General features: G+C 31.3%; 1 long non-coding RNA gene across 1 annotated transcript; it reads left to right on the top strand.

The window, feature by feature from the left end:
* The first annotated feature begins 4,190 nt into the window (after positions 1-4,190).
* LOC112421077 (uncharacterized) lies at positions 4,191-7,796 on the top strand. The gene is made up of 2 exons (XR_003011040.2): positions 4,191-4,530; positions 5,986-7,796. It is a non-coding gene; the product is annotated as an uncharacterized lncRNA (long non-coding RNA).
* The last annotated feature ends 1,357 nt before the right edge of the window (positions 7,797-9,153 follow it).

The raw sequence follows: 9,153 nt of genomic DNA, 5'->3' as shown, positions 1-9,153 counted from the left end.
ATTCAAACAAAAACTAGTTATTGAAGCTATTAATCACTTAACACATTCAATAAATATATCATAATTCATCAATTTGCAAGAAAATTTATGTGGAAATTAAAAGATAATGGAAAAGAGTAGACCAATCTTCCTCGCTCTTGTTTACGTTCACTCTTCGTAGAAAAACATATGGCCTTCTTATATGATTGAATGTTTGCACAAAGTTCTACAAGGTTTGATAACAAGTAATTAACGAAGCTTGTGACTCTTTAGCCCTAAAGATCACCAAGACCCTAAACCACATGTAGCAAGATCACCTTCAACTTGATTCAAGTCTGAAATCCATGAAATTGACACGTAAATCCTTCAATCCTATGAGATCCTTCGACAATCTTTGTTAATATTCCTTCTTTTGCATAGGTTCCTTTGATTTTAGTAGAAATTGATGAACTAGAAATACCCCGTAGTTGTGAAGAAAAAAAAGTTTCTTGTATCCTTTGTAACTTTGAGCACCTCAAATTCCTTGAAAGATTCAAACCATTACACAACCTACAATTGTCTCTCTAGATCTAGATCCAAATTCTCTCAAAGAACTATGAAGAAAGTCTTTTCTTATGTTTACAAGAGAAAGAGAGTTGAGAGAAAAGTAATGAATGAATTCAGTAAATGGAAATAATGAGGGGAAGTTATATTTATATGTGGAAATAGACGGTCTGAATCGATTTAGAGACTAAAATACATTTTTGGTCTCGTTTGAAGATTGAATCCATTCAGATGAAAATTGAATTGATTCAATGAACAAACTATGAAGATTGAATCAATTCATATAGTCTCCTACATGTTTTGAATCGATTCAAACATGTCATAAAACTCTTTATTTGCACTGAACCAATTCAAGCTGTCCTTTATAACATTTGAATTGATTCACAAGTGTAAAATTGCTTTAAAATAGTTTAAAACACACTAAGAGCCTATATTTTATAAAATATGATTTCCACCTCAAAGTAGGTTCAAAACATTAGTTTCGCAAAAGTTTTATGCATGCAAAATATGTTTATGCAAGAGGAGAATAAGTCATAAACTTAGAGGGCCAAAATACAATCTAAAACTATTCTAGGAATATATGACATCATTAAAAACCTGAGATACAATACTAGAAAACTACATATATGTGTGGATAGTTTTCTAGATTAGGTCAAGTAAAGGATTTTCTCTATAGTTCCTTGAGCCATGTTATCCCTTGGGCACCTTTGATTGCAATTGAATTACTTAGGTTTTATTTAGTTAAAATTTGTGCTTAATACTTTTTGTATGTGTGCATATATCTATTAATCAATCTAGTTCTCGAATTATTATTAACTCTACTTTTGTGACTCGACCTAAAATTAATTGATTTTCAATTTGTAATAACTTTAGATATATTTTATTACCACTTTTGTCACAATAGTTTTAACATATGATTAAACCTTCAATGATCAGGAACACACCTATGACATTGAGGGGTTGTGATCTGCCATAAGGGTTATGAGCCAAGACATTGGTCATACCTATTTTGTTAAAACGTCTTGACTCTAAATAATCAATTGTAGGTTTTGGATGAGTTTATCTTTGCTCCATTTAAGTGTGCTCAATTTATCTCATTCCAAAGCATAGATGTATGACACGTGGCAAAAACAAATTCAAGGGCTGAGATTAAAATGTTAAAATAGAGATTGATCTATGGTATTCTTCTTCCTCAAATCAACTCAATCATTACCTTTCCTCTTTCTCTCGCCGCCGATGCCGCCATTTACCTTCCATCCCAACGATGATCCCAACCACCATGCCCAGACCAAAAAAAAAATGCTCCCTAACATAAATCAAAGTCCTACAACAACAGACCCTCCCAAAGCTATAAAAGAAAACCAAAGGTAGCAAACTGAAGCACAACACTGCTGCCCACATAGACGAAACAACAGACAGCAGCCTACAGTCCCATAAACAACCCATGTATTGAGAGATTTTTAGTTATTAGACATGACACAGTTGGCGCATGTGCCAGCTATTGAATTTGTTACAACTATGTTGAGTTAGTTAGAGTTAGAGAATTCTATATATAGTTATAGTATGAACCTTATAACAATTGAATCAATGAATACAAAACAAATTCACATTCAGAATTTCAATAACATAGTCAAGTATCCACTCAACAAAAATAACCGACAAATATGAGGTTCTTTTCTGTTTTTGTAGACGGATAGTATGTTGTAAAATTAGATGTAATTCAAGGGCACAACTAGATTACGACGGAGAGGGAGAGGGGAAGATGGAAGAGAATCGTGATGGGGCGGGAGGAAAGGGAGTGCCGGTGACGGTGCCAATGAGGAGAAGAGCGGAGCGGCTATGATGATGGAGAGGAAGATGGAAGGATATGTCACACAGAGAAATAGAAGCGTGTTTTATGTATGTATTAAATAAAACATTATTTTATACTATTTAATCTCAACCCTTGAATTTTCTTTTGCCATGTTTCATACATCTATGCTTTGGAATGGGATAAACTGAGCACACCTAAATAGAGCATAGATGAACTCGATCTAGATATGGTTACCAAGAAGCAACAGAAAAGTGAATCGAAAACGACCCAATCATTTTTTTATCAGTTTTTATTCCTCAGTTGTGAATTAACCTTATGCCACGTGAATCCCTCCAATTTACACATCCTATTTATAATTGTTGTTGTAAGTAGAAATTTCACAATCCATGCATATTTTAACTTTATAAATACTAGCACAAAGACAGACACTCATCTGTCTGTCTTTCCGCTTTTTTTAGCTAGCTAACATTTGTAAATTATGAACGATGTTTCTTGTTTTTTTTTTTTTTTTTAAATTTTGATTTAGATTAAAAATATAGTTATAAATGTTTGTGACATTCAAATTATAACAAGGGAAGGGAGCTTCTACGGTGCAGTCATGAAATTGACTTATTTGAAAAAGTTAATTTTAATCTTAATGTTTGATTCATTTTTAAATCGTTCATTACCGATTAATGATCAATAGTAATTCATCTAGTAATGCTTGCAACATCTTGGACTTACATGTACTATTTTATTGTTGAAATCTTTAATATGCAAATAGAGTTGCTGATATCATGCGATAGTCTTAAGTGTGACACTTCATGGGGTGTTACACTTAAAACAAGGTAGAATAAAATTAGATTAAGTGTATTCTCATTAATCTGATGAATTGATGATACTAGACTGAACTTTTGATGTTATAGTGTTAACTTCACCAGAAAAGTCATTCCCACGACTTCACCATAGAATTTTCCTTATAACAAACCCTTCTTTAAAAAATCCAACAAATCATGTTTATCTTTTTCAATGATACCAACAATCTAGTAAATATAATGTACATTCTTATATTTTTAATGATACCAACAAATGTATTTAACGGATATATATAATATAAATTTAAATAATGAAAAAGTAAACTCAAAATCCCCTATCCCCTTTATATATGGTATAAATATAAATTATTACTTGACGACAATTTTTTACCCTTAATAAATTATCCATCAATTTTTAGGGAGGATAGGAATAAAAATCTTATCTTCTCAAATTGGTGGATGAGTTATCTTCCTTGTTTGCAATGTATTAGAAAGAAGATATCATGTAATGAATTGATTAACCTTTTTACTCATTTTCAATAATAAGTTTGTTTTATAAAAAAATATAAGACCATCTCTCTGTAAATATGTTAGGATACTCTTTGTATCTTATTTTTCCTATAAAATACTCCATTCGTCCCTGTATGTAAGCAACATTTGTATCTAATAAAATGATGCTTAAATATAGGGATGAAGGGAGTAATTAATAACATATCTAATGATTTATCTCCTAAAAAAAAAAAATGTAGATAGGTGAAATTGCAAAGCCATTATAAACTCACACACATAAGTGGAGGTACCGGGGTTCAAACCCCAGTCATGGCATTTGGCCTAACAATTTCGGCATTTTGTCCGTTGAGCTAGGACTTGTAGATTAATGATTTATTCTAAATAAAATAAAATAATGATTTTAAATATGCAAAAATATATGTGCAATTATTTCTTTTTTTGTGGAAGATGGAAAATATGTAGTCAACTGTGCACACGTACGTACATAACCACAATTTATATATATATATATATATATGCCATTTCTTTCACTTCTCCATGGACACCAAACCCTGCCAAGTATATATATACAAGGCAGATCACATCACACATATAACATGTAATAAAAACTATGAAAGTTTGCCAAACCAAACTCATTCTGCCCAAACTATGATGCTCTTAGTCTCTTTGCTTCTTCGATCTCAAGATATTGGGGTAAGAATTGTGGTGATGGAGAGAAGTGTGAGCTACATGATGAAAGGGCACAAATTACCAAGGTATTGGCGCGCCTCAATTTGAAGACATGGTTAACATGAAATTACTAACCATGTCATTTGATTGAGCCGCGTCAATATCTCGCTCATGATCTACTTCTTTTCATCTCCATGTACCCTTCTAAATCTCAAATTTCAGGTATGTATATATATGTGTTCATCAATATTATTCTTCTTAAATCTTCTTCTCAAATTTTCTTTTTATGTTCTTTTTCTTTCCTCTCAAATTTTCCTTCACACAATCACACATATCTCTGTCCATTTCCTTTTATGGAGTTGGTTTTTTTTTTCTTTTCCCTTAATGTGTAGAACTTGGGAAGAACGTTTCTTCTCTACTTGTTTTCCATGAGAATAACCATGTGAACTTTGTGCATATTTTGTCAATTAATTAAACTTACCTTAATTAAAATAAAGCTTAACCATAGAAACATTTTCATTGAGAATTTGTCATTAATATATGAGCTAAATGACATAAAATGTGATTAGGAGGGTTCTAAATTATAGTTGTGGTCCAATTATGTTTGGAACTTTGATATTAATTGCTGAAAAATACGGTAGATGCAACCAAAATTACGGTTGTGATAGCAATATAAAACCTCTAAAATATTTATATGTGAGTTGCAAATTGCAATTTAAAACTATAGTAATCACTTTAATTAGAGAAGATATATTCATTTACATAAGAATAATAAAATTAAGACATTAGAGTCTTGTGTTAGGTAGGAGTAGGATGCAAAAATATTGATCTTCTTATCACAAAATCTCCATTGTGGCCACCAACTTAGATTGATATACCCTTTTAATCTCTATTTCTATAATAATAATAATAATAATTCTTATTAATAATAATCTTGAGAACCCCACAACATCGATCTCAACGAATATTTCAAAAATTTGTACATTACTTGTTATATAGATAGTTGAACAATTATATGAAGAAAATGCATATTAACGTCAGCAGGAGTAGGTGAAATATTGGCGTATCAGGTCGGCCATCAGAGCTTGCACTAACCATTATTCTATTCATTATCTATTACATAAAATTGAAAAAATATCTAGAAAGAAAAAATAGCTGAGAAAAATATATTAAAATAGAATTCATGAAAAAAAATATTAATCAAATTTAAACTCGTTAGACCTGATGATGTGACCGGGATAAGAACCTCGGCCCCTCCATTTATATTTGAATTTAAATGGTTACGTGTCTCAATATATCAAATGTCCTGGCACTATTTTATCATTTAAGCTACATTATAGACAAAATCAATTGAGTTGTAATCAATCAAAAATGACATAGAAAATTACATATTTCTTAAAATTGCAATATTTCCACTTTATGGAGATATATGATACTATGATAAGAGACTTGCAATAACATAATAGAACTAGGGCTTTAGTCCTTGATCTGAATTGAATATTGATTACTGTCCTCCATATGCATGAGTTGTATCAGTTAATAAATATATGCACCTAGAACTAGAACTATAAATATTCATGTCCTTGTCATGAGTTGTATCAATTAATAAGCATGCACTATACAGTACACAGAACAATAAATTCTCTGTTTATTGTGGTTGTGGATTTGTACTACTAGTGAAGGATACTCATGATGCTTAAGCATTAGAAGAATCTACTTGAGAATAATGTTAAGGATCGGTTACAGGAAAGGGGTCATGGGCAGACTAGTAGCTCTTAAAGGTTCAAACTCAAGTGGGGGCTTTCTCTAGTTTGCATTAAATTCCATACCAAAATAGCATGCATCTACCCAGGCTCTTTCAATGGTGATGTTTCTCTCTAAATGATTTGTGGTAAATATTTTAAAACACATGCACTAGCATTGTGATCTTTATGCTCCTTCTGTCCCTTTTTGTAAAAATATGTACTAAAAATTAAGGGTAATAAGAAAAGTTGTTTGGAACTATAAATTTATCTAAAATGTGTGTGAGTATTTTTAAAAGGGAAATGTTAACTTGAACCTTTAGGGCACATGTTAAGAATTCTATTAATAGAAATTATGTCTCGGAGATTGTGTTAATTTATTGTTTAAAAAATCTAATATTAATTTTTTCAATTAATACTTGCCATTAGTGGCAATAATTGAATGCTTAACATGTGCCCTAAAGGCACAAGTTAACATGACGCTTTTTAAAAATACAATTTGTATATAAATGCATTCAATGTTACCTTTCTTATTCTTCCAAGATAAATTGATACTTCCTTTGGTTCCTTTTATAAGAGATAAATGAGTGCCCGTGAGCATAGTTCAGTTGGCAGGAACATGTATTATTATATGTAGGGACTAAATACATCAACTTTTGTTGATTTATTTGTTTTTTATAACAAAAAAAAAAAAAAATGACCGCATGGAGTAGTATGTTTAAAAGGAATATTTAGTGACAAAAATATATTTATAAATGGTCTTATAATTAAGGATAGAGAGTATACGTAAACCAATGAGTTAATTTGAATATTACTCTAAAAGCTAGTTTAAAGGATACCAAAATATCATGTGTCTGCCCAGGCTCTTTGAATGATGATGTTTTTCAACAAATGAATTGCGGTAAATATCTTAAAATGCAAGCACTAGCATTGTGATCGATCTTTATACTCCTTCCGTCCCTTTTGTAAAAAATATATAATAAAAGTTAAGGGTAATAATTAAAGTTGTTGGAGCGATAAATTTATCTAAAATGTGTGAGTATTTCTAAAATGCATTTAATATTACTTTTCATATTCTTTCAAGATAAATTGATATTTCCTCGTGTTCTTTTTATAAGAATTAAATGAGTGAATAAAAATTGATGTATGTGGTTCATAATATAGATCAAATACATTAACTTTTATTAACTCATTTGTCTTTTTTAAAAAATGAGTAATGTTTTTGTTTGAAAGGTATATTTGAAAAAAAAGTAAATACATATAAAAATTTGAATGAGTTTGAATATTACTCTAAAATCTAGTTTAAATGATTCTCGTTCTTTATATGAGTGGATGAATATACATGTCCTATGCTGGGTTTGATAGCCCTTCATGGAGGGCACTTGGCGAGATTTGTCTGTGTTTGTTGGTGAAGGGAAATCAAGAGCAAACAATACATACAATCGTGACGGAATTCAAAAAAATTCACATTCGATTTATCACTATGAAGGATCGTGAACCAATGATCGGATGATTACCTTTTGTAGCATGGTATCGTTCAAAATCCTTTCACTCACGGTGCTAGTTGGGCCGAATGGAAGTTAAGAGAGAGTGTGTGTGATTTCAGAATGCGGCTGCTAGAGTATCTGAAAAATGGATTGTGTTATTTGCTTCGGTACAAGAGTTCTATTTATAAAGACACTTGTATACATTGTATCTTGCGGTGTATCACCTTTCTCATTTAAACGCATGGTACCTTATTGATGAGATCATGAGTTCTTTAAGTATGTGGAAGGAAACCTATAAAAAAAATATTTTATTTGTGAATTTTAGTATCCATGGTTCAGCCACGGTTTGCTAGTTCATAAAAATTGAGCTCATGAATGTGGAAATTAAGTGGCAGCTCACGTTAATTTTCTACTAGCCTTGGACATTCATTTCTTATAATTTTATTGCCATTGGATTTATTGCATAATTTGATACAACAAATTGGGATTTAATGATCACAAGTTGACCAAGGGCAATTCATGTTGGTTTTTATTGCCTCCACCATTCAGATCACGTCCAAGGAAGATTAAAATAAATACAATTAATGTCATTCAAAGGTTTTGCAACGGTTTTAGATTTTAAAGAATGCAGCTTGATAGTCATTTCATTTAAGGGAGGCAGCCTGTAACGGTTCCAGAATTTTGAGCAGCTTTCATCAATTGGAAATGAAGATAATATGCAATTCACGCTAATTTTCAAAGAATAATTTTAGTGTTTTATTTTTAGAATAATTGTAAGGCTAGTATGTCATTTATTTCTTTTCTTTAGAATAATATTAGGTGTATTTTAATTTATTAGTGTCATTTGAGCAAGAGCTCTATAAATTGTAAGTTTCATTATGAAATAAAATAAGTTGAATTTTATAGAATTTTACACATATGTGTATTGAGAGCTTTGTCTCTTGTGGTTCTGGATTGAACCATCCTTGATCTTATCAAGAAATCAGATTTTCTTGTGGTGATCCTCGCATCCATAGACTTATCACTTTCTTGGATTAGAAAGTGTGGCGTCCCTGTCTATCCATTCCATTTCTTCATTTTTTTAGTCTTTTCACCATTTCCACCAACATTATTCATAATTTGCTTCCGACGGCTCCGTGGCACTCATCACTTATGGTATATCGTCTTCTTTATTCAAGCTAGTGCATGCAACGTAAAATCGTTTAAGTTCATTTGAGTTTAGTTCAATTGGTAAAGACATTGCATAATTTAGGTAGGTATCGGGGTTCAAACCCCACACACTTCACTTCTACACATTTAAATATGTGAGTTCAAGCCCCTAACTACTGTGAGAAAAAAAAAAATGAAGATGATAGTACCCATCAATTTCCAAATGCAATTAGTGACGTGAGAGGAGCATCATAGACTCCTCATTGGAACTTGGAAGGAAATTAACCATTTCATTGAGTTTACAAATTGTAATGAGATTTTTTCCTTAGGTCAAATATATATAATTAAGAGCAACAAAAGTCTATTCAAAAGGTATGAAAGCTCTCTAATTTTTGTCATTACTCCCAAGTCCCAACCAATCATAATCAGGTCGCCGGCACCAACTAGATACGTTTAGATTTGGCCTT

This window comes from Medicago truncatula, chromosome 4, assembly GCF_003473485.1.
Source record: "Medicago truncatula cultivar Jemalong A17 chromosome 4, MtrunA17r5.0-ANR, whole genome shotgun sequence".
In the NCBI taxonomy this organism is placed as follows: Eukaryota; Viridiplantae; Streptophyta; class Magnoliopsida; order Fabales; family Fabaceae; genus Medicago; species Medicago truncatula.
Note: the sequence above shows the minus strand (reverse complement) of the source record. Positions and strands in the feature narration are given on the sequence as shown.